This window comes from Mauremys mutica, chromosome 15 (assembly GCF_020497125.1).
Source record: "Mauremys mutica isolate MM-2020 ecotype Southern chromosome 15, ASM2049712v1, whole genome shotgun sequence".
In the NCBI taxonomy this organism is placed as follows: domain Eukaryota; kingdom Metazoa; phylum Chordata; order Testudines; family Geoemydidae; genus Mauremys; species Mauremys mutica.
Genome location: NC_059086.1, coordinates 27,633,011 through 27,658,427, shown reverse-complemented (window position 1 = coordinate 27,658,427; position 25,417 = coordinate 27,633,011). Strand labels below are relative to the sequence as shown.

General features: G+C 50.6%; 1 pseudogene; it reads right to left on the bottom strand.

Annotated features, from left to right (window-relative positions):
• Positions 1–7,592: 7,592 nt before the first annotated feature.
• LOC123350599 lies at positions 7,593–15,675 on the bottom strand (annotated as a pseudogene).
• Between the last annotated feature and the right edge of the window lie 9,742 nt (positions 15,676–25,417).

The window sequence follows — 25,417 nt, the reverse complement described above, 5'->3', positions numbered from 1 at the left end:
GGGGAAAGCTCACTGCTGGGCGAGGGAAGAGGCGTCTGCACAGGGGACTCTGCAGATGCTCAGGGTGCTGTTGGCTCAGCCTGTGATTCCCACCCTGCACAACTGCACAGAGCAGCTGGACTGGGTGTGCAGAGAGTCGCTGAGCAGCAGCCGCTGCTCACACTGACTCTCCTCTCCCTTCCCTCTTCTGAGCAGCAGCTGGTCACTTTCTAGTCCCGCAGCATCTGGCTCCATCAATATCGCCTGCGGGGTGAGAGAGATGGGTCTAATTCTGTCTTGAGTGCCCTGGGGTTTTGGCCAGAGGAAGGGAGGCAGGATCTATCCCAGTAGGAATAGTGGGTGGAACTGTCTGTGAGATAAATTAAATCCCCTGCAGTGGATTTCTCAGCTTGGGTCTATGAGGTTTTCCTGTTTTCCAGTCCTGTCCCATCCAGACTCTTCCCTTCTTTGGCTGAAATAGCCCAGGGTCACTGGGCTTCCAGGAAGGCACAGGCTGGTCATTGTCACCCAGGCTTTGTGAGGGCTTGGGGCTGTCAGGAAGAAGGACAATCTAGTCACTAGAGCAGTAGTTTGGGGGTCACAAGTCATCAATTCATCCCCTGACTCAGCTGTGGACTCCTGTGTGCCCTGAGCTCAGTCACTTAGTCTTGCTTTCTTTCTGCCTCAGTTTCCCCACCTGTGAAATGAGGATGAACTTCCCTACCTCTCGTGAGTGTGTGAGAACAAACCCCATTAATGACTGTGAGATGCTCAGATACTACAATGACACGGAGTATACAAGGACAGGCAGAGCATTGATTGGAAGAGCTGGGTTTCTCAGGGTTTCTCTATATACAGGGAAATTTGGCATTATAATTAAACTACTATCACTTTGCTGGTGTAACTCCCACAGGGAGACTCTTATTGTGGAATCAGAGCTTTTGTCAGGTTTATTCATAGATTCTAAGGCCAGAAATAACCACTGTGATCTCTAGTCTGACCCGATGTATAACACAGGCCAGAAATCACCCCCAAAATAATTCCTGTTTGAACTAGAGCATCTCGTCGAGAAAAAAATCCACAATTGATTTAAACAATGACTAATAGAGAATCCACCACAGCCTGTGGTAATTTTCCCTAAGGTTAATTATCCTCCTCACTGTTAAAAATGTATGCCTTATAGTTTATATTGCTTCCAAAACAAGATATTTTAAACCAGAAAAAGGTTCTCTTATACCAGACCCCGGGTATGCACAGGGACTTATACTGGTAAAACTGGAGCAGTATAAATTCACTCCTTAGCTAATACCAGATAACTTGCCGTGAAGTATGATAGTGGCAGTAGCTGTGTGGTTTATGGGGGGAGGTATTGGGTCTAGTCCATATTCTTTGGGTACATCTCAGGGTGTCCAAAGCTTTCACACAGCTGCCTCCGTTGCCTCAGCAGGAAATGACAAAAGTTCGCCCTGCAGGAAATGCTGGGGCAGCTGAGAACTGTACTGGCTGCTCAGCATCTGCGCAGTGTGGTTGTGCCAGAGGAGATTTATCACAAAATCCCCATCACAGCAGGCATTGATTGCCCTTGTCTGCAGTCTCACCTGAGGGCCAAGGATTTGGTCCTGCTTTGAGCAGGGGTTGGACTAGATGACCTCCTGAGGTCCCTTCCAACCCTAATATTCTATGATTCTATGATAGAATTGGCTGTGGGGATGCAGCCCCTCGCACCCCTACAGCTGGTCTCACACACAGATTCGGCACATGCAAAATTGGCACAAGCACTTCTGGCCAAACCTTCCAAAATGACCAGTGATTTTGGGAGCCCAACTTGGGGCACCTTGAGGGGTGACAGACAGACTGAACTGAGCTCCCACCTGCTGGCAGGGGCGGCTCTAAGAATCCCACCACCTCAAGCAGGGCGGCCCGCCGCGGAGCGCGCTCTGGCGGTCGCCGGTCCCGCGGCTCCGCGGGACCTCCTGCAGACGTGCCTGCGGAGGTTCCGCTGGTCCCGCGGCTCTGGTGGACCTCCCGCAGGCATGACTGCGGGAGGTCCGCCGGAGCTGCCTGCCGCCCTGCCGGCAAAATGCCGCCCCACGCATGCGCTTGGCGCGCTGGGGTCTGGAGCCGGCCCTGCCTGCTGGAAATCAGCCCTTTAAGGTGGCTTAAATTGGACACTCAAAATCATTAATAATGTTAAAAGTCTCTGTTAAAGCGCTAGCATAGAGTGGAGCCCTGATAATTTCTTCCCTGCGTGGAGCCCTCTCTCTGCTCTGCTCCTTTTCGGATCTATGTGAGTGAGGCAGCTGCAGGATCTGTGCAGCAGGGGAAACTCACTCTGCAGATGCTCTTGCTTCACATACCTGTGTTTGCAGCTCTGGCTGGGCATGAGTGGCCCTTCTTCACATCCCGCTATGCACAGGTCATGATCCTGTCATCAACCTCCTCTTTGCCCTCTCATGGTGGGCACTTTCCCTGTGCTTCTTCATTGTCTGAGCTGCAAGCAGTGCATGGCTGCAATCCAAGGGTGCCAGCAGCTCAGACTGAATCACAGCACCCACTGATCACTAGGGATTACTGCCAGGGCTGGCTCTACCATTTTTGCTGCCACAAGCAAAAACAAAAATAAAAATAAAAAATAAAAAACCACCTCAGTCTGTGCTGCCCGAAGGATGGATGGAATGCCGCCCCTTAGCATGTGCCACCCCAGGCACGTGCTTCCTCCACTGGTGCCTGTAGCTGGTCCTGATTACAGCCATCAATATTTTGTGATCTAAAAATGATCTTTTTAAAAAATAGAGGTTTTGTCCAACTTTTTCATTTTTTCCAAAGTTTCCATGTTTTCAAATAAATAATTTAAAATGTTTTTGGCTTTTTTTAAAATAACAATTGGAATTGTTTTCAAAAAATGAACATTTTCATTTTTTCACAGTTGTTTTTTTTTAAAGATTTCACATTTTGGATTCCCTCGCCCTCCCTTTTTCCCACCACGAAAAGGGAAAAATGGGGCAAAATATGAAAACAAATACTTTTGCAGCAAAGGATTTGAAATGGTTTAAAAACATTTACCCTTTTTCACACTGCTGTCTTCTGGGCACTGCTTCTAGCAGGAAATCTCAAACTGTGCTCCACTGACCACCCACTATACATCTTAATTCCCACAGCCATCCCCAAGAATCTGAGCTCCTCCGAAACCTCACTTGTCCAGCTGCTCTGTTCTGCAAAGCAGACTCCATCCCAGTGGTGAAATATGCCCAGCCACAATCCCAAGACTCAGATGAGTAGCTGTGTTAGTCTGTATCCACAAAAACAACAAGGAGTCCGGTGGCACCTTAAAGACTAACAGATTTATTTGGGCATAAGCTTTCTTGGGTAAAAAACCCACTTCTTCAGATGCATGGAATGAAAACTACAGATACAAGCATAAATATACTGGCACAGAGAACATCTACCACAGGACTACACTGGCTTCCCCACCCTGCTTAGTCACCACTGGCCCGTCCTCCACACCAGAATAGGAATATGCATCCTATCTATCGCTCCTCCGCAGTTAGGGAAACCCATTTGTGCAAAGCCTGCCACAATGTCATGCATGTTACCCAGAGTCACGGTTCTTCTGAGCAGGATATGATTAATGGCCCTGCAAACTTACACCAACATGATTCCAACAGTCGACTTTCCCACTACAAACTGGTTAGTGACCGATCGGTAGCTGTCTGGAGTTGCCAGCTTCCAGATTGCAATAGTCACCCACTTCTCCACCATCAGGGCAGCTCTCAATCTCGTGTCCTTCCGCCGCAGGGTGGGGGCGAGCTCCTCACACAGTCCCATAGAAGTGGCTTTTCTCATCCGAAAGTTCTGCAGCCACTGCTCATCATCCCAGACTTGCATGATAAAGTGATACCACAACTCAGTGCTTGTTTCCAGAGCCCAAAAGCAGCATTCCATGGTGGTGAGCATGTCTGCGAATGCCACAAGCAATCTTGTCTGGTATATGTTACTTGAGTCAATATCATCGTCAGAGTCCTCACTGTCAGTTTGAATCTTAAGCAGTAACTCAGCTGCCAAACAGCAGTTCGCCTCCATTCCTACAGCCCGAAAGGGAAGACAGAGTGCACAGTACAAAAAACATTGAAAGATGGTGCCAAATGTGGTCAGAATCACAGGGATTGCTGGGATGCAAACCGACGCATCACGAGGCATTGGGACAGGACCCAGAATGCCCCTGCCCCCTTCCCACAAGCCACAGTGCCAGAATGGGAAGAGGAGCTCTGTTGGATAGCTGTGGGATAGCTGCCCATAATGCATCACTCCCAATGCCGCTTCAAGTGCCGCAAATGTGGCCACGCCAGTGCACTTGCAGCTGTCAGTGTGGACAGATTGCAGCGCTTTCCCTAACGCACTCTCCGAAGGCCGGTTTAACTCAAAGCGCTCTACATCTGCAAGTGTAGCCATACCCTGAGTGATCTCAGTGCCACTAGATGGGACTGAACACCACACCCAGGAGGTGTGTGGGTTACATTTACACAAGGAAATGGACTAGCAGGACTATACTAGTGTAACGAAACCACTGCAGTCATTTTGGGATAACTGCCCACAGGGACACTCTTATTTCAGAATCAGAGAGCCTTGGCAGGGTTCGTTTACACCACTTTCAAAGTGACATAAGTGTGACACTCTGTACCTCAAAGCGGCACCCTGGAACCCCCATATCCACCACTGTCATATAATTATTGTATGTTTTGTACAAAGTTTGCCTTGTGAGGTGTCATTTTAAAAGGCTTGATTTGTTGAGCATTAATATCCTGTTGGATTGTAAATGTTATCACTGTATGTGAAGTTATGAGGTATTGCTCTATGTGTTACTGAACTATGTTGTGAGGTTGGGAGATGCCCAAAGCCAGCCTTTTAGTAGGGACAAAAGAGCAGCCACCAATGGCCAGACAAGAATTAATGGCTCGTCAAGACCCAATCCACCATCCCAGAGACTTCTCAGAGAAGGCAAATACGCCAAGGGAGCAAACTAACCCAGGTCACAGCAAGGATCTTTCTAGCAGCTGGAAGTATAAAAGCGGGAGACTGACATCACCACTTGTCCTCTGTCTCACCCCCACCCCCATGTCAACACCTGGAAGAACATCTGGAAGACAAAGACTTTGAATTGGGGAAGATTGGTCCTGGGCAGGAGGGGGGTCCAGTCTGTGTATTGACAAGATGTAACCTGCTTGTACCATCTGTTAGGGTGAGAGACTGTTTGATTCAAATCTTGCTTAGTCTGTTTAAGTTAGGGTTTAGACTGTACATTTTTGTTTCTTAGGTAATGCACTTTGATCTCTATGCCTGCTACTTATAATCACTTAAAATCTATCTTTCTGGAGTTAATAAATCTGTCTTATATCTTACCTAACACTCTGGACTTGATTCATGGGTACTGGCAAATTCCCTGAGCTGCTGATGCCCAAGAAAAATCCACTTTTATAGTGGAATTTGCCAGCTCTGCCGGGCTGGGGTCTGTAAAGCACCAGATCCCTTGGGCTATGAGCAGTTGATCCCAAATAATGATGGACTCACTATGACTAACTCTATACCTGCCCCTTTGGGAATCTGCCATCCTACATCCTGCCCTTTGCCATATGTGAGGCCCCTGCGACCTCCTAGGGGCTAGTGGGCATTGGCCTGAAGGACTATGAGAGCTTTTCCCCTCTGGCCAGGAGGATGCTCTGATCCCCAGTGACACCTGGGAGGACCCTTGAACTGCTGTTCTGGGGGCAGACACGGATCAGGGCAGGTGTACATGGGCCCAGTGGGACACTGACTCTCTGGGCTGTGCGCTGGCCAGACCCCAGATAGACACAGAGATCCCAGTGCTCCCACTGGCTGAATCTCAGAGACATGTGAAGTCCTGCAGAGCCTCATTGGATGGTTTAGATGCTTCATCCCTCCCCCCCCCCCGTGAAATAGAGCCACCCCAGAGGCATGTGACCGACAGGGCTGGGAAGCCAGTGGGGCCTAATGACACAAAGGGAACCAAGTCTTCTTGGCGTCACTCATGCTGCTGCCTTCAGTCCCGAATATGGGGGAAAAAAAGGGGAGGGGGTAACAAAACTTTGAATTTTTAAGACGTTTTTGTTTTGAAAACCCGAATCGACACCAACCGTTTTTCTGGGCTGGAATTTCATGTCTTAACGTCCAAAATATTTTCTCCAAATAAAAACCGCAAAGCCACCCCCAATTTCTGACATCCCCCCACTTTTCAGCAGGAACATTCCAAAGGCAAAGCCTTTGGAGCAGTTCTACCCATGAGCCCCTGGGGGAGAGCCTGGGCCACACAGAGGTGACCTTGGATACAGGCCATAGGACGCTGATGGACCTGGAAGGAGCCCGTCTTGGAGGGCGGGTCCAGCCGGGCAGGGGCTGGAGGGAGATACGGGAAAAGAGGAAATGGGGCCTGGAGGGTCCCTGGGGCTCCAGAATAGCCCTGGGGCTCCTCCTGTCACCCCCCAAATGTATCTAGCTCATACTGGTTTCACTGTGTCCCACTGTTTGCACTGGGAGAGGCTGGGGTTTCGGCTGCAGTCCCTGGGAGCTCAGAACAGCTGAGCATGGGCAATCCCTCTCCAGTGCTTGGCAAAATGTCTGCTGGGCAGGGAGCCGTCAGCGCTGTGTGCTGGACATGACAGATGGACGGGGCATATTTCCTGTGCCAGGAGGGATGTGTTTTCACACCATAACATCCTCCCTGGGGTCCACCTTGACCAGCTACAGGGATGTGAAATGTCCACAGCCCAGAGGTGGCCTTGCCTTCACTAGAATCTGATGAGGGGAGCACTGCCTGGCCCATCTAGTTCATTACACACACATTTTACCTAGCCTGGACCCAGCATTTGTGGGTGGCCCTGCCCAGGGCTCCCCCTCCCACCCCATCGCTGCTGGGTCCCATCATGACCTGCACTAAACCAACAGCCAGGCCTTAGGGTTTAAATGCAGCACACCCAGCAGTAAAGCCAAACACGGCACACAGGGGCATTGGAGTCACACTTTACAGCTCCACACACAGCCACAGACTAGAAACTTACTTTTTATTTGCTTTTAACCAAAACTGAGATTCTCCCACAATCCCAGGACTCCAGGAGCTGGAGCTTTAAAGCAAACTGCAAATACCATGAGACTTGGCAGCACTTTAGCCACTCCCTCCCCTCCCTACAATTTTCAACACCATCTGAACCTCCCCACTTCCATGTTCCATGAGCAGCCTCTGCAGCATCATCCATCCATCCTACTGCCCCATGAGACTAGCCCATCCTGCTAGAGACCCAGGGAGGTCTCCAGTGGTTGGGGGTGGGTTCAGCTCTCAGGGTGCTGCTCAGTGTGAAGCTATCACAATCCAGTCTGACACGCAGAGGGCCCGATCCTGTTACCCACTTGCATGGCCTGAGGCTGGCAGGAGCAGCATGTGTGTGTCTGCAATGGGAGTTAGACAGTGACACTGCAAGACCCTTCCCCTCTGCATCCCCCGACTGACCAGTGAGTATTGAATTTGCTACATTTAACCATCAAGTTAATGCAGTTCCATCTAATTAGCACATTCCGATGTAACTGGGTGTCGGGTCAAAGCATTATCACGAATCGCTGCAGTTTTCCTTTGAGGTCAGAGGGAGGAAACATCTGACATGTCGCCATTTCCCCACCTTCCCTGTGGGGCAAGGTTCTTTCCCAGGTGTCCGCATTTGGGTCTGATTCCCCAGTGATATTTCCTGGCCCTGGTATCCCAGGAACAAGAGTCAGCTCCAGAGACCCCTCGGGAGTCAAGTTCGGACTGTTTTTCTCTGCGTGATTTCCTGGGGTTTGGCAGGGTGAGTTTCAGTCCTGGGGGTTTTGGCGTTTCTTTCCCCCCTTCTCTTTGGGGGTTATTTCCAGTTGTGGATGCTCCTGCTCTGTTTTATGCCTCTTCCTCCACTTGTGGATCCAGTTGGGGGACAGGAGCTTTTGGACATTTTCTCTCACAGTTGGCCCTATGCTGTTTCCTTTCACTTGCTTGTCTTCAGGGGCTGGGGCTGTTTCTCCTGTTGCAGGTGTCCCTGTGTTGTTTCCTGACCCTGGATGTCTCTGACTAACAGACCCACTAACTATTAGTTCCTAGTGGAAATCCCATTCATTCGGGGGGAAGATGCTGAGGGGTTTCCCCTGGTCCCTCCCTGCAGAGTGACCAGGGCTGAGGAAGGGGAACAATCTCTCAGAACCTTCCACAGGAAGCTCCAGGATAAGGGCCATTGAACTGACCCTATAGAATGAGAGACTCCCCACTTCTAGATCCAGATACACCCCAACCACTGTCGGTGTCACACCCCAGCTCTGGATCACAGTGTCGGCCTCCCTGGGGTGATACAACCCCTCCGATCTCCCCAGAGCCCAGCACTCCCCCTCAGGGAGTCTCTCCAGCCTTTCCTGTCTCACTCTGTCCCTCATAGACTCACCCAGCTCCCAGTCTGGGCTGTCCCCTACCTCTACCTCCCAGTACCCCCTGCAAATCCTGCCCTCCCTACCATGATCCCTCCTGGCCACAAACCCCTCCCTCCCCACTGCAACCAGGGCCCCAGAGGAGGCAGCTGGCCCTGGGAATAGGGGGTTATGTTGGACTATTCTGCCATCTGCAGACACAGTGAGGTCGGGGTGTTTGTCATCTGGATTCAGGGTGACGCAGACTGGGGAGAAAAACCAGAATAACTCCATTAGCCAAAGGTCAGTCCCCGATCCCACAGGAGAGCGATTCCTGCCAGCACAGCTGAATTGAAGGACAGAGTATTAAGGATTAAGTATTAAGACTATTGGGACTGACACCGCTAGCCTGGATCCGGCTGTGGGCTCCAGGGAGCTCCAGGGATGTGGTTGGGCCTGGCCCCTGAGCTGGTGCTGAGGTGGGGGGAGGTGCAGTGGGGGCTGTGCTCCTCGCATCCATCCTCTCACTCTCCCCTGCACAGGATCTGTCCCTGAGAGGTATTAGGGTTCTGGGGGTACATGGAAGGTGTCCAGGGAGTGAAGACTCTTCAGGCTGTGGAGGGAAGGCTGAGTGGAGCTGTTGGGGGAGCTAGGATGGGGATGGATCATTGTTGAAGGGCCATGGGAGATGGAGGAGCATCAGGACTAACCAGGGGGTGGATTGTGAGGGAGCTTCCCAGGAGTGAGACTTACAGCTCAGAGAAGCATGTTTGGGACCATTCATGGCATCCAGCCCCATGGCTCTGCAGCCAGCACACGCCCTGCCCCGCCCACCACATGGGGACCCCACCCCTCTGACAGCTCAGCTACATAATGCCGATACTGCTAACCCCAGTGCAGCGTCTGCTCAGTCCCTTGCAGCCCCACTCACCCATGTAGCTCCGAGCACTCCTGAAATCTGCAAGGAACCCAAAAAAACATGGTCAGGGGCCCAGCAAATGCGGGGAACTCGCTCCCACAGGAAATGCTGTTCTGGGAGTGGGGTCATTGTCAAATAGAAAGGAAACAAGCAATGTGAAATGTGACATGACAACACGTCCTTTTTCCTAGCTCTGAACTCTTACCTAGCCTGAACTGGAAAGAGACGGAGTTATCCCCTGTCATTTAGGCAGAGGGCTCAGTTCTGGGGGCTGCTCTGTGACCATGTGATTGCTTTACACGTGGTTCCTGGGCCTTCACTGCAAAAGGAGAAATGGCCCCACTCCCAGTTGTGTGAAGTGAGAAACAGGCCCTTCACCCAGAGATCTCTGCTAACATCAATGACCTGTTCTCAGAGATGCCTTTATATTGCTCTCAGTGATGCTGCTGTAAATCCACAATAACTCCATATGCTTCACTGGAGCACATCTGGATTTAGAGTGGTGTCATCTAGCCAAGCCTGTGAGAAGCTGGCTGTGGTGGCCCCCAGCAGATTGGGGGAATTTGAAGGGACACTAGTAGGATAAAATTCAGGTTCAGATTTACAAAGAAGTTAACCTTGTGTTGTGTATTTGGTTGTCATGGGTTTTGTTACTATGGCAACTGAGTTAGACTATTAAGGGATAGCTCAGCCGGTTTCAACCGGCTGAGTGAGCTCTCTGTCTCTGTAAATAAAATGGAGGTTTTGGTTAGCTGTCTGCTCTCTGGCCTCAAGTGATTTCTTCCTAAACCGGCTGCCCCAAGGATATAACACTGGCGACGAGGGTGGGATCCTGGTGCTGCTCCAGTAACAGAAGGAAGTAGAAGTCAAGGTAAAGACCAAACAAAGTAAAAAAGCTGCTTGTTTGCACTGACTGTGAAAGTGAAACTAAAAATCATGGCTACTCTGACCAGGCCCCTGGAGCCTTTTGATGAGTATACAGAGCAGTGGCATGTGTATACTGAGCGTTTTGAGCTTTTGGGTATTGCAAATGACATTACAGAAGCGAAGAAGGTGCCAATATTCTTAACTGTTATAGGGGCTAAAACCTACTCTCTGCTACGCAGCTTACTGCACCCTGTTAAGCCTGAGACTAAATCTTACAGTGACATTGTGGAAATCCTGGGGTCTCATTTCTCCCCAAAACCACTGGTAATTGCTGAAAGATATAGGTTCCACAAAAGAGACCAAAAGGAAGATGAAACAGTTGTACAATTTGTAGCCATTTTAAAAAAGCTAACAGAACACTGTGAATTTAAAGAGATGTTAAATGATGCCCTGCGTGACAGGTTAGTGTGTGGCCTCTGCAATGAAGCTATACGGAAGCGCCTACTGACAGAGGCTCAGCTTACATTACAGAAGGCTGTTGATATTGCTATCTCCATGGAACTGGCTACAAGGGAGGCATAATACATCGGTGCATCCCCTAGGGTGTAAAAAGTGTCACAAGAACTGACCCACAAAACGGTGCAGAGTCAAGAATGTTACCGCTGTGGTAAGCTGGGTCACCAGGCATCAGAATGCTGGTGTAAGGACCTGGTGTGTCGACACTGTGGCAAAAAGGGACACATCGAGTATGCCTGTAAATAAAAGAAAAAGAGGCCTGTGGTCTGGCCGACAAAAAGAGGAACCTTGCATACCCTAGAGCAGATCCAGGATGATCAAGGTGACACCTCCTCACAAGAGGAAGTGCCACTGCATGTTTTGTCTTTGGCAGCGGGCTCACATGAATACTGGGTAACCCCCTTATTGGAGGGCAAACCTATACGCATGGAACTAGACACCGGTGCAGCTGTCTCGCTGGTTCCTGAGACTGTGTATAAGGAAAAGCTACAGCATCTTCCGCTTAAGGCAACAAAAACTGTTCTGAAGACGTATACAGGTGAAGCTGTGCCCATGTTGGGCACTATTGATGTTAAGGTGGAGCTCAATGGACAGGCGGCTAAATTGCCACTGTTTGTGGTGAGAGGTGACTACCCAGCCTTAATGGGTAGGTCTTGGCTTGGGAAGATTCAGCTGAACTGGGCAGAAGTGCACCGGATGACTAAAGAAGAAACCAGTCTAACCCCTATACTAAGGAAACATGCTGCTGTTTTTGGAGATGATTTGGGAAGTATGAAGGGAATCACTGTGACATTGAACATTAAACCTGGCAGTCCACCAAAATATCTGAAAGCCCGAACTGTGCCATATGCCATCAGGCCAAAAGTTGAAGCAGACCTGGAGCGCCTGGTCACCAATGGAGTCCTAATACCAGTTACCCATAGCTCATGGGCCACTCCTATCGTTCCAATAGTAAAGAAAGATGGCTCTCTCCGGGTTTGCGGTGATTTTAAAGTCACTGTCAACCCAGTGTTGTGTGCAGAGCAATACCCGCTTCCCCGCATCGATGACCTCTTCGCAGGCCTGGCTGGGGGACAAAAGTTCAGTAAGATTGATCTGAGTCAAGCATATTTACAGATGCACGTCGATGAAAAGTCCCAAGAGCTGTTGACTATTTTGACTCATAAGGGGCTTTATCGATACTGTCGCCTACCCTTCGGAATCACATCGGCTCCCGCCCTGTTCCAGAGGGCTATGGACCAGATCTTGTGTGGCTTGTCAGGAGTTCAGTGCTATCTGGATGATATCCTGGTCACTGGAAGAAATGAAGAGGATCACTTAAAGAATTTAGAGGCTACCCTACAAAGACTGGAAGAGTATGGCCTACGAGTTCGCAAAGACAAGTGTGAATTCTTCAAGCCCTCTGTTGAATATTTGGGACACATCATCGATTCTGCAGGTCTTCATAAGGCCCCTGCAAAAGTTAAAGCTATTGTGGAGGCTCCCCCACCTCGAAATGTAAGCCAGCTGCGCTCATTTCTAGGACTACTGAACTATTATGGGAAGTTCATCCCACAGTTAGCCACACTGCTAAAACCACTTCATGAGCAACTTGGGCAGAACAAGGCCTGGAAGTGGACTGAAGCCTGTGATGTTGCATTTAACAAAGCTAAGGATGCATTGTTAAATTCTGAAGTTCTAACGCACTTTGATCCGTCCTTACCCCTGCAATTGGCCTGTGATGCTTCCCCTTATGGAGTGGGAGCGGTCGTGTCACACATTATGCCTTCGGGAGAAGAAAGACCTATTGCTTTTGCTTCACGCACTCTAAGCAAAGCAGAAACTAACTACGCCCAAATCGAACGTGAGGCATTAGGAATTGTTTTTGGAATTAGGAAGTTTCATCAGTACTTATTTGGGCGAAAGTTTACTCTTCTTACAGACCATCGACCTCTGACATCAATTTTTGGACCCTACACAGGCATTCCCCCATTAGCTGCTAGTCGTATGCAACGTTGGGCATTGATACTTTCTGCACACACATATGAAATCAAATATCGGAAATCCACTCTGCACGGCAATGCAGATGGCCTCTCAAGGTTGCCTTTACCGGTCAAACATCAAGATAGTGCCCAAAAGGAAATCTTCTACTTTGAACAGGTAGAGAATACACCCATCACTGCTACTCAGATAAAGAAGGCAACCCGCGTTGACCCAGTATTATCCCAAGTTATGGACCTGGTGATGCATGGAAAAATTCGACAAACCTCTCCGGTCTCACCCGACCTTGTTCCCTACATGTCCAGGCGGACGGAGTTATCGGTCCAATCTGGTTGTTTGTTGTGGGGGAGGAGTGTCATTATTCCACCACCCCTGAGATCACAGATGTTAGAACAGCTACATTCCGGTCACTGTGGAATAGTGCGCATGAAGGAAATTGCACGAAGCTATTTTTGGTGGCCTAGATTGGACAGTGCTATTGAAGAGAAGGCAAAAGCTTGTATGTCATGTCAGGGTGTAAGAAATGCACCCCAGTGGGCACCCCTACACCCATGGGACTGGCCTGAAAACCCGTGGCAACGTATTCACGTTGACTTTGCTGGCCCCCTTGAAGGAAGCATGTTCTTGGTGGCAGTAGATGCCCATTCTAAATGGCCAGAAGTCTCTATAATGCAGTCCACTACTGCAGAGAGTACTATCCAAAAACTACGAGGACTCTTTAGTCGTTTTGGTCTGCCAGAACAACTTGTGAGCGACAACGGACCGCAGTTCGTCTCTCAGGAGTTTCAAAATTTTATGAAGGCAAATGGGATACACCACATCACGTCAGCACCATATCATCCGTCCACCAACGGATTAGCTGAAAGATTTGTGCAGACAATGAAAAACGCTTTGAAATCAGCAAAGGGACAACACTCCATTCAAAAGCGTCTGGATACCTTCTTACTTTCCTATAGAAACACACCTCATGCTACGACCCAGGCTTCCCCAGCCTTTCTAATGATGGGACGACAGCTGCGCACTTGCTTTGATCTGCTGAAACCTTCTGAACCCAGACAAACTGTGCAACATCAGCAGCAATATCAAGTCATCAGACGGGCACCCAGAGCAAAAGACCGAACCTTTAGCCCAGGACAGCCAGTTTTGGCTCGGAATTATACTTCCAGAGCTAAATGGGTCCCGGCCACAGTCATAACTCAAACAGGACCTGTTTCCTATACAGTCCGGACTGCAGAGAATCTTACCTGGCGGCGACATGTAGATCAGCTGTTGCCAGGTCATGCCAGTCTACAGGACCCATCTGCAGTTGAGGGGTCTGACTTCACCCCTCCTGGTGAGACACCGAATCATGAGTCACCTGTTCCTGACTGTTCTCCTCCATTACTGCCGGCAGCTGAGATACCCCTTTGCCCAGCACGAGCTGATACCACCTCCTCACCTATTCGTGCTGCGGACCCTGAGCCTCTAGTACTTTCGGGTGCAACAACACCAGAAGTTCGCCATAATCCACCTAGAGACAGAAGGCCTCCTCATCGGCTGGATCTTTAGTTAGGGCGAAACCACGGTTATGGGGCAAAATAATCCCCAGGGTTTAGCCGGTAATGGAGGCAGTCTACCCTCCTTCTCTAGTTTAGTGTGTGTTTTATTTAGGGGATGTTCTTATTAGGGGGGGAGGAATATGTTGTGTATTTGGTTGTCATGGGTTTTGTTACTATGGCAACTGAGTTAGACTATTAAGGGATAGCTCAGCCGGTTTCAACCGGCTGAGTGAGCTCTCTTTCTCTGTAAATAAAATGGAGGTTTTGGTTAGCTGTCTGCTCTCTGGCCTCAAGTGATTTCTTCCTAAACCGGCTGCCCCAAGGATATAACACCTTGATGGTAAACATGTGACTGGATCTATACAGCTCTGACATTCTCAACACTTCTATCTAAGGAGAATTACTAACAGCCCTTTGGAGCATCAAAGCTACACACTCCAGGTATAACTAGGGGATGGACGGGCCGATGATTGGAGCTTTGATCTGGCCTTGGCAACAAAGCATGGAAAGGTGAGCCTGAGGGTACATTTACACTTACCTTCCCGGTCGACGCGGTGAGTTCGACTTCTCGGAGTTCGAACTATCTCGTCTGATCTAGACGCGATAGTTCGAACTCCGGAAGCGCCGCGGTCGACTCCGGTACTCCGCCACTGCAAACGGCGGTGGTGGAGTCGACGGGGGAGCCGCGGAGTTTGACCCCGCCGCGTCTGGACGGGTGAGTAGTTCGAATTAGGGTACTTCGAATTCAGCTACGCTATTCCCGTAGCTGAATTTGCGTACCCTAATTCGAACCCCCTTTTTAGTGTAGACCAGGCATGAGTAAGGTCTCTGCTCGTCTCCACATTCAGGTAAATGGCTCAGAAGAGCCTGCACTGCAGCAGGCTTTTATAGAAAGCAGCTGGCTCCCTTCTCCTGCATCAGAACAATGTGATTGGCATTGGCTTGTTACAGGCCAGGTGACACCTGTCTGTCTATCCAGGCATGAGAGCAGGTGACCCTGTGTCTGCCGCAGAGAGCTCACAGTGCTGCAGTGGGACTGGCAAAACTAATGTGACTCTGATTTCAGACCAAACTGTTCCTTCAGCTCTGCCCTGTGTTGTCTGTGCATCTGGATCTGCTCAGCACCGTGTGTGGCCAGGAGCCTCTGCCCAGAGGTTCTCTAAGGGAAGGTGGATGAACTTACCAAGCAACTGATGCAGCTCCTGCAAGTCTGGGGAGAGAGGAAAAGGAGATCATCATGGGTTCAGTATATGTCATTCTGAGCACAGTGACGTGAGGCTATTCCAAACTCTGGGTACAGCTACACTGCTGTGGGACTGGGATGACTCCAATGTGACTCTGATTTTGGCCCAAACTGTTCACTCAGCCCGGCCCTGCTGTGTCGGTGCTTCTGGACCTCTGCCCAGGGGCTCTATGGGGGAAGTGGATGAACTTACCTATCGTCATACGCAGCTCCTGGCATTCTGGGGAGAGAAGAAAAGGAGATCATCCCAGGTTCTGCATATGTCATTCTGAGCTGAGTAATGTGGGACTGTTCCAAACCGGGTACAGCTACTCTGCAGCTGGGAGTGAGCTTCCCTGTTTGGACAGGCAAACAGGTGCTAGCTCTGTGCTAAAAGTAGCAGGGTAACTGGGGGTAGCACATGCAGCGGCTTGTGCTAGCCAATGCTGGACAAACCCACTCAGACCCCCGGGTACTCAGGAGGCTACCCTGAGCCGCTGCCCCTGCAATTCCAGCCACATTGCCATCAAGCAGACCTAGCGTGTGTCTGGCTCTGGCTACCTCTGCTAGGCAGCTCGCTCCCAGCTGCACCCAATGAGCCCAGGACCCTGAACTGACAGGACATGGCAGACAAAACTGTTGTTAATGGACTACAAACAAGGTCCAAGATCAGTCTCTAAGCAGAGCTCACAAATTGTCACATGGGGCAGCACCTCCAGGTGACGTCACTGCTGAGAATGAGGGAAGAGGGCATCCCAGCATGATCAGACCATGTATCAGATAGAGAGAGGCCTGCACTGCTTCAGCCTGTCATCCTGGCCTCAGACCTCCTATTTCTGTGCTGGGCAACCCCTTTGTGGTGCTGATCTGCAAAAGTGTGTAACTCTAGAGTTAGCGGTTTGCAGAAGCTTTGCTGGGGAAGAGTCTGTGGGGCTAGATGGCCTTGGATTTACAGTCCAGCCCTAGAGCCATGGGGTAAAAGGTCCTGTCCTGGCTTCTAGTAGAAAAATGCAGGTGATGGGGCCTATCAGAGGGCACCTTACAGAACTCACACAGAGCATAGAAGGGTTTGGAGGCTCTGTTCATTCGAGGCCCAGGCCTAGACTTGGAGGGAGGAAAACAGGACAGAACTGTGGAGCTGACTTCTGGGATAGCCGAGAGGCTGTGTGTGAGGACTGAGGGATGCCAACAGAGCTGGGGTTGGGGGAGGAAGCCCAGGGCCGGGATACAGGGGGCTGTAAGCAGTGGAGGTATTTGTCCCATGGGGAACTCCTTGCACAGCTCAGTTACGGGGCCTCGACCAGTGACTTGGCATGTATGGTGTGTACCCCCTCCAATGTGATATGGCCGTTAAAAAAGCTAATGCAGTTTTAGGATGCATCAGGCGAGGTATTTCCAGCAAAGATAAGGAGGTGTTAGTACCGTTATATAAGGCCCTGGTGAGACCTCATCTGGAATATTGTGTGCAGTTCTGGTCTCCCATGTTTAAGAAGGATGAATTCAAACTGGAACAGGTTCAGAGACGGCCTACTAGGATGATTCGAGGAATGGAAAACCTGTCTTATGAAAGGAGACTGAAAGAGCTTGGCTTGTTTAGCCTAACCAAAAGAAGGTTGAGGGTGGATATGATTGGTCTTTATAAATATATCAGAGGGAATAATATTAGGGAGGGAGAGGAATTATTTAAGCTTAGTAACAATGTGGACACGAACAAATGGATATAAACTGGACACTAGGAAGTTTAGACTTGAAATTAGAAAAAGGTTTCTAACCATTAGAGGAGTGAAATTCTGGAACAGCCTTCCAAGGGGAGTAGTGGGGACAAAAGACATATCTAGCTTTAAGACTAAGCTTGATAAATTTATGGAGGGGATGGTATGATGGGATAGCCTAATTTTGGCAATTAATTTGGCAATTGATCTTTGATTATCAGCAGGTAAGTATGCCCAGTGGTATGTGATGGGATGTTAGATGGGTTGGTATCTGAGTTACTACAGAGAATTCTTTCCTTTGTTCTGGCTGGTGGGTCTTGCCCACATGCTCAGGGTTTAACTGATCGCCATATTTGGGGTCGGGAAGGAATTTTCCTCCAGGGCAAATTGGCAGAGGCCCTGGAGGTTTTTCGCCTTCCTCTGCAGCGTGGGGCACGGGTCACTTGCTGGAGGATTCTCTGCAGCTTGAGGTCTTCAAACCTCAATTTGGGGACTTCAATAACACAGACATAGGCTAGGGGTTTGTTATAGAAATGGATGGGTGAGATTCTGTGGCCTGCATTGTGCAGGAGGTCAGACTAGATGATCATAATGGTCCTTTCTGACCGTAAAGTCTATGAGTCTATAAGAGGAAGTGCCACTGCATGTTTTGTCTTTGGCAGTGGGCTCACATGAATACTGGGTAACCCCATTGTTGGATGGCAAACCTATACGCATGGAACTGGATACCGGTGCAGCCGTCTCGCTGGTCTCCGAGACTGTGTATAAAGAAAAGCTACAGCATCTTCCGCTTAAGGCAACAAAAACTGTTCTGAAGACGTATATGGGAGAAGCTCTGCCCAAGTTGGGCACTATTAATGTTAAGGTGGAGCTCAATGGACAGGCTGCTAAATTGCCACTGTTTGTAGTGAGAGGTAACTACCCAGCCTTAATGGGTAGGTCTTGGCTTGGGAAGATTCAACTGAACTGGGCATAAGTGCACCGGATGACTAAAGAAGAAACCAGTCTAACCCCTATACTAAGGAAACATGCTGCTGTTTTTGGAGATGATTTGGGAAGTATGAAGGGAATCACTGTGACATTGAACAATAAACCTGACAGTCCACCAAAATATCTGAAAGCCCGAACTGTGCCGTATGCCATCAGGCCAAAAGTTGAAGTAGACCTGGAGCGCCTGGTCACCAATGGAGTCCTAATACCAGTTACCCATAGCTCATGGGCCACTCCTGTCGTTCCAATAAGGAAGAAAGATGGGTCTATTTGGATTTGCGGTGATTTTAAAGTCACTGTCAACCCAGTGTTGTGTGCAAAGTAATAGCTGGGGGAGGGATAGCTCAGTTGTTTGAGTATTGGTCTGCTAAACCCAGGGTTGTGAGTTCAATCTTTGAGAAGACCATTTAGGGATCTGGGGCAAAAAGTGGTCCTGCTAATGAAGGCAGGGGGCTGGACTCAATGACCTTTTGAGGTCCCTTCCAGTTCTAGGAGATTGGTATATCTCTAATTATTACCTTTATTACCTGCTTCCCCACATCGATGACCTCTTCGCAGGCCTGGCTGGGGGACAAAAGTTCAGCAAGATTAATCTGAATCATATATTTACAGATGCACATCGATGAGAAGTCCCAAGAGCTGTTGACTATTGTGACTCATAAGGGGCTTTATCGATACTGTCGCCTACCCTTCGGAATAACGTCTGCTCCCGCCCTGTTCCAGAGGGCTATGGACCAGATCTTGTGTGGCTTGTCAAGAGTTCAGTGCTATCTGGATGATATCCTGGTCACTGGAAGAAATGAAGAGGATCACTTAAAGAATTTAGAGGCTACCCTACAAAGACTGGAAGAGTATGGCCTACGAGTTCGCAAAGACAAATGTGAATTCTTCAAGCCCTCTGTTGAATATTTGGGACACATAATTGATTCTGCAGGTCTTCATAAGGCCCCTGCAATAGTTAAAGCTATTGTGGAGACTCCCACACCTCGAAATGTAAGCCAGCTGCGCTCGTTTCTAGGACTACTGAACTATTATGGAAAGTTCATCTCACAGTTAGCCACACTGCTAAAACCACTTCATGAGCTCCTTGGGCAGAACAAGGCCTGGAAGTGGACTGAAGCCTGTGATGTTGCATTTAACAAAGCTGAAGATGCATTGCTAAATTCTCAAATTCTAACGCACATTGAACCATCCTTACCTCTACAACTGGCCTGCGATGCCTCCCCTTATGGAGTGGGAGCAGTCGTGTCACACATTATGCCTTCAGGAGAAGATAGACCTATTGCTTTTGCTTCATGCACTCTAAGGAAAGCAGAAACTAAATACACTCAAATCGAACGTGAGGCATTAGGAATTGTTTTTGGAATTCGGACGTTTCATCAGTACCTGTTTGGGTGAAAGTTTACTCTTCTCACAGACCATCGACCTCTGACGTCAGTTTTTGGACCCTTCACAGGCATTCCCCCATTAGCTGCTAGTCGTATGCAACATTGGGCATTGTTACTTTCAGCACACACATATGAAATCAAAGATTGGAAATCCACTCTGCACGGCAATGCAGATGGCCTCTCAAGGTTGCCTTTGCCGGTCAAACATCAAGATAGTGCCCAAAAGGAAATCTTCTACTTTGAACAGGTAGAGAATACACCCATCACTGCTACTCAGATAAAGAAGGCAACTCGCGTTGACCCATATTGTCCCAAGTTATGGACCTGGTGATGCATGGAAAATCTCGACAAACCTCTCAGGTCTCACCCAACCTTGTTACCTACATGTCCAGGAGGATGGAGTTATCGGTCCAATCTGGTTGTTTGTTGTGGGGGAGACGTGTCATTATTCCACCACCACTGAGATCACAGATGTTAGAATAGCTCCATTTCGGTCACTGTGGAATAGTGCGCATGAAGGAAATTGCACGAAGCTATTTTTGGTGGCCTTGATTGGACAGTGCTATTGAAGAGAAGGCAAAAGCTTGTATGTCATGTCAGGGTGTGTGGAATGCACCCCAGGGGGCACCCCTACACCCATGGGACTGGCCTGAAAACCCGTGGCAACATATTCACGTTGACTTTGCTGGCACCCTTGAAGAAAGCATGTTCTTGATGGCAGTAGATACCCATTCTAAATACCAAAAGTCTCTATAATGCAGTCCACTACTGTAGAGAGTACTATCCACAAACTACGAGGACTTTTTAGTCGTTTTGGTCTGCCAGAACAACTTGTGAGTGACAACGGACCACAGTTCGTCTCTCAGGAGTTTCAAAATTTTATGAAGGCAAATGGGATACACCACATCACGTCAGCACCATATCATCCATCCACCAACAGATTAGCTTAAAGATTTGTGTAGACAATGAAACACGCTTTGAAATCAGCAAGGGGACAACACTCCATTCAAAAGCGTCTGGATACCTTCTTACTTTCCTACAGAAACACAGGAATGACAGCTGCGCACTTGCTTTGATCTGCTGAAACCTTCTGAACCCCGACAAATTGTGCAACATCAGCAGCAAAATCAAGTTATCCGATGAGCACCCAGAGCAAAAGAGCGAACCTTTAGCCGGGACAGCCAGTTTTGGCTCAGAATTATACTTCTCTGCCACAATCATCACTCAAACAGGACCTGTTTCCTACACAGTCCGGACTGCAGAGAATCTTACCTGGCAGCGACATGTAGATCAGCTGTTGCCAAGTCATGCCAGTCCTCAGGACATATCTGCAGTTGAATGGTCTGACTTCACCTCTTCTGGTGAGACACCGAATCACGAATCACCTGTTCCTGACTGTTCTCCACCGTTACTGCCGGTGGCTGAGATAACCCATTGCCCAGCATGAGCTGATACCACCTCCTCACCTGTTCGTGCTGCAGACTCTGAGCCCATGGTACTTTCGGGTGCAACAACACCGGAAGTTCGCCGTATTCCACCTAGAGACAGAAGGCCTCATCGGCTGGATCTTTAGCTAGGGTGAGCCCACAGTTATGGGGCAAAATAATCCCCAGGGTTTAGCCAGGAATGGAGGCAGTCTACCCTCCTTCTCTAGTCTAGTGTGTGTTTTATTTAGGGGATGTTCTTATTGTGGGGGAGGAATATGTTGTGTATTTGGTTGTCATGGTTTTTGTTGCTATGGCAACTGAGTTAGATTATTAGGGGATAGCCCAGCCAGTTTCGGCCGGTTGGGTGAGCTCTGTGTCTGTAAATAAAATGGTAGTTTTGTTAGCTGTCTGCTGTCTGGCCTCAAGCAATTTCTTCCTAAACCGGCTGCCCCCAAGGATATAACAAAGTGTTAACATCTATTCATGCACAGGACTTTCTTTCATTCCCAAATATTTATTTGGCCGTTTGCCCTTGTTCCCTCACTTGCTTAATTAGTCCCGGTGAGTCCGTCTGTCTGTCTGTCCCCTCACACACTCAGCCCTCTGTCTCTCTATTTACAGAAAACATTTCTAGCCTCCAGACACCTCACTCAGGGTTCACGGCCCCATCATGCTAGGTGCTGCACATCCCTATGTGAAGTTCTGGTCCTTGCCCCCAAAGAGCTGACAGTCTCAGATCTGACATTATCCCCCCGGTACCCAGCTGTGCTGAAATAAGAGGCTGCTCTAGAGCCATTGCCCAGACCCCACAGCCCTTGAGCAGGCAGAGCTCCTATGGAGGGGTGACAGCGCTATGGAGTGACCTGCACTATGCTCTATGCACGTGGGCTGTCCCAGCCATCGCTTGCATGCGTCCATGGATCCCATGCGGCATTCACACCCCACTCAGCATGGTCCCTGCTACCCCGCTCTTGCATTCAGTTACATTAGCAGCCGTGCCTTCCCAGGATTGCCTGGCACTACTCCAGGGGATTGTGGGTAATTGCAGTGACTTCACAGTCACCCAGGGGGATTGTGGGAAGAGAGGCCAAACTGTCCAGACTGCCACAATCCCACGTGGAACATCCTTGGCTCCCCAGGGGCTATCCCACAACTCCTCCACAGCCAGTGAACCGCTTAGCAGCTGCAATCTGATTCCACGGCAACCAAATTCCTTTAGCAAACTACTCCCTGGGCTCCCCCCTGGAAACACACACCTCTGACAGCCCTATTGACGGCTTTTACCAATTCCCCTTCCAGGAGCTCTCCCTGCCCCAATCTTCTACCTGAAACAGACATTCCCCCGGAAGGGGGACACCGTGCTGCTCCAGTGCTCTGTGTTCTCCCGGACCCCAGCCACCCGCGTCATCTTCTGCAAGGACGGGGAGGAGATTTCGTCCCAGAGGGGCTTGGAGGAGAAGATCACGTATGACTATGTCCATGCTGTGTCCAGCGGCAGCTCTGGGAATTACTCCTGTGGGTACGAGATCAAGGAGAGCAACAACTGGGTGAATAGATCCCAGCTCAGCCATGCCAAGTACCTCAGTGTCACTGGTAAGGGAGTGATTGGCAGAGAAAGAACAATTGTCCATGTAATGGCAGAGAAAGACACTAGAGTCAGATAGCTGCATGACAGGAGTGATGGGCAGAAGTAGGAGGTTGTTTTCCTCTGTGTGTACCAGCACCTATATGGAGAAACAACACTCACTATCTGCACCTATAGACAGCAGTGGGAGGTTGGCTGGCTCTGGGAGAAGATAGTGGCTAGAGGCAGCATAGTCAAGCACATAAATCTGGCACATTCCCTGTGAAAGGCAGTGAGACGAAGTGGATGATAATGAGGTTTGCCATTTTAGAGCCCTCTGCTCTATTCCCAGCTCTGCTCCCATGACCCTGTACAACTCTTTGTGGTCCATACAAGGGATGAATGATGGTGTCACCTGTACCATGGGGGCATGAGCTCTTAGCTAGTACTAGACGCTGAGAAGAGCACAGAGAAATTACTAACACTCAGTGGAAGAGCTGGGCCTAGAGAACAGGGTCTCCTGGCTTGTAGCTAAGTGCCATCCCCAGGCTTCAGGAAACGTTATGCGGAGTCCATTCCCACACACAGCCTCTACGCAGGGTGACAGGGCTGCCAAATGCGCATGATGTTTGTGACACTTGACAGGTCTGACAGAGCCAGGGGGAGCCCCTTTGGGGAGGTTTCCATTCGGGGAACAGTCATGTCCCATTTGACTGGTGAAGGGGGCTGGGCTCAGCCATCACAGCCGTGTTTCTCACACACTGAGTGTCACCTGGAGGCACTGACAGGCCCAGATTCTCCTTGTCCCCAGTGCACAGGCCAGGTGAGCAGCAGTGGAGAGGAGTCAGACCCCACAGCTCTCGGAGACGCTCTTGGGCCAGACCCCGGGGATCCGAGCCCGGCTCTGTCCCCCCAGCTCTCCCCTCACTGCATAGAGACTTCAGGCCAAACTTACCCCTGGGGTAACTCCTCTGCCTGCAGCACTTACACTGGGCGAGACCGAGCTCTCTGTAGTGAACCCGGCCTGTGCAGAGGGGCCAGCCCCAGGGCCAGGCAGCACTTAACTCCCCTGAACCCTCAGCACTGTGTGTGAGCAGGGCCTAGGCCTGGTGCTGCCCCAGGCATAGGACGGCTGGGGAATGTCGCCCATGCACACAGCCAGGGGCGGCTCTACCTTTTTGGCCGCCCCAAGCAGTCATGCGCGGGAGGCGCCCCGGAGCCACGGGAGCAGCGGACCTCCCGCGGGCATGACTGCAGAGGGACCGCTGGTCCCGCGTGGCTCGGCTGGACCTCCCGCGGCTGCGGACGGTTCGCGGGTCCGGCGGCTCCGCTTGAGCTGCCGCAGTCATGCCTGCGGGAGGTCCAGCCGAGCTGCGGGACGAGCACCCCCTCCGCAGTCATGCCTGCGGCAGGTCCGGTCGTCCCGGGGCTCCGGTGGACCTCCCGCAGGCATGACTGCGGCAGGTCCGCCGGCCCAGCCTGCCGCCCCCTAGATTTTGCCACCCTAGGCACCAGCTTGTTTTGCTGGTGCCTAGAGCCGCCCCTGCACACAGCCTATCACACAACCCGCTCTGCCCACCAGGCGAGCCCAGGGCTGTCTGCAGGGAGCAGGGGTCTCCCGCACATTCAGGCTCCGGAGGGTGCTCCACAGACAAGGGAAATCCTGGCTCAGGGCTTCCTGGGGCATTTTCACCCCCGTGGGGCTTCTACTTCAGTGCCAGGTGCCAGGGATCAGTGAAATGAGGGTTTGTTAAATGGACAGTGACGTCCTCCCTGAGTCTGCAGTGGGGAAACTCAGTGTGAAACTCAGAGCAAGAGATAGAGTCCAGGGACCAGCTCCTCAGCTGGAATAAACTGGCAGAGCCCTATGGACTCCACTGGAGGGACACTAATTTACAGCCAGAGGGGATCTGGCCCCAGTCACTCCTGCAGAGTGATGCTGATTTACATCCACTGGGGATCTGGCCCATTGACTCAAGCAGGGTGAGGTTGATTTACACCCGGAGGAGATCTGGCCCTAGTGGCTGGTAGAACCGTTCTGTCTGTCGCTGGGAGGCGCGTCCCTGTGGAGGCTGCAGGCGTCTCTCCCACATGGTGCGATTCTCTTTGCCCTTGTCATACAGGCAGTGGAAGCAGCAGCGGAGGAGGGGAGGAGCCGACCTGCACAGGTAACGGGCTATTGCTCTGTCACACCCTGATTATCAGAGCCTGGCTCTGTGCCCCCAGCTCTGACTTCGAGGCATAAAGTCTGGGTCAAACTCATACGAGGGTGGCTAACTCATCGGCCTGCAGCACAGTCACCTCCAGCTGGGCTGGGCTCTGCCGGTGCAATTCCCCCAGGGCAGAGGAGTAGCACAGATCCCCACATCACTTACATCCCACTTCCACCCTCTGCTTAGCACACAGCTGGGACCCAGGACTTGTGCTGCCCTCTGCCCGGTGGGGGGGGGGTCACCCCCATGGTAAACTGCCAGCCACAGTGGACAGGGGCGAGAGGGTCTGGGCTGCTGTGTCTGTTGCTGGCTCTTGTGAGGACTTTGCAGAAAATCCCGATGCAGCCTGAGCAAACCTGGGCTGTTCCCGTCTTCTGTGAACCCTCAGGGCTGTTCTCAGCAAAGGGAGGAGCCTCCCCAACAGCCTCCATCACTTCAGCCCCCCGTCAGGGGAACTTGCCCCTCTGCAATATGATCCCCCCTTAGGCCTCTGGGAGCTCACATGGGGTCCCCATTACACTGCAGCTGCTCTGTGTTCTAGTGCTGGCACTGCAGTCCCACACGGCTGTCACCATGTCCCTTTCCATGTTGCAGAGCCGTCCATATCCCTCATCATCTGGGCTGCTCGTTGTGCCCTGGTTCTGCTGCTCCTGGTGTCTGCACCTGTCATCA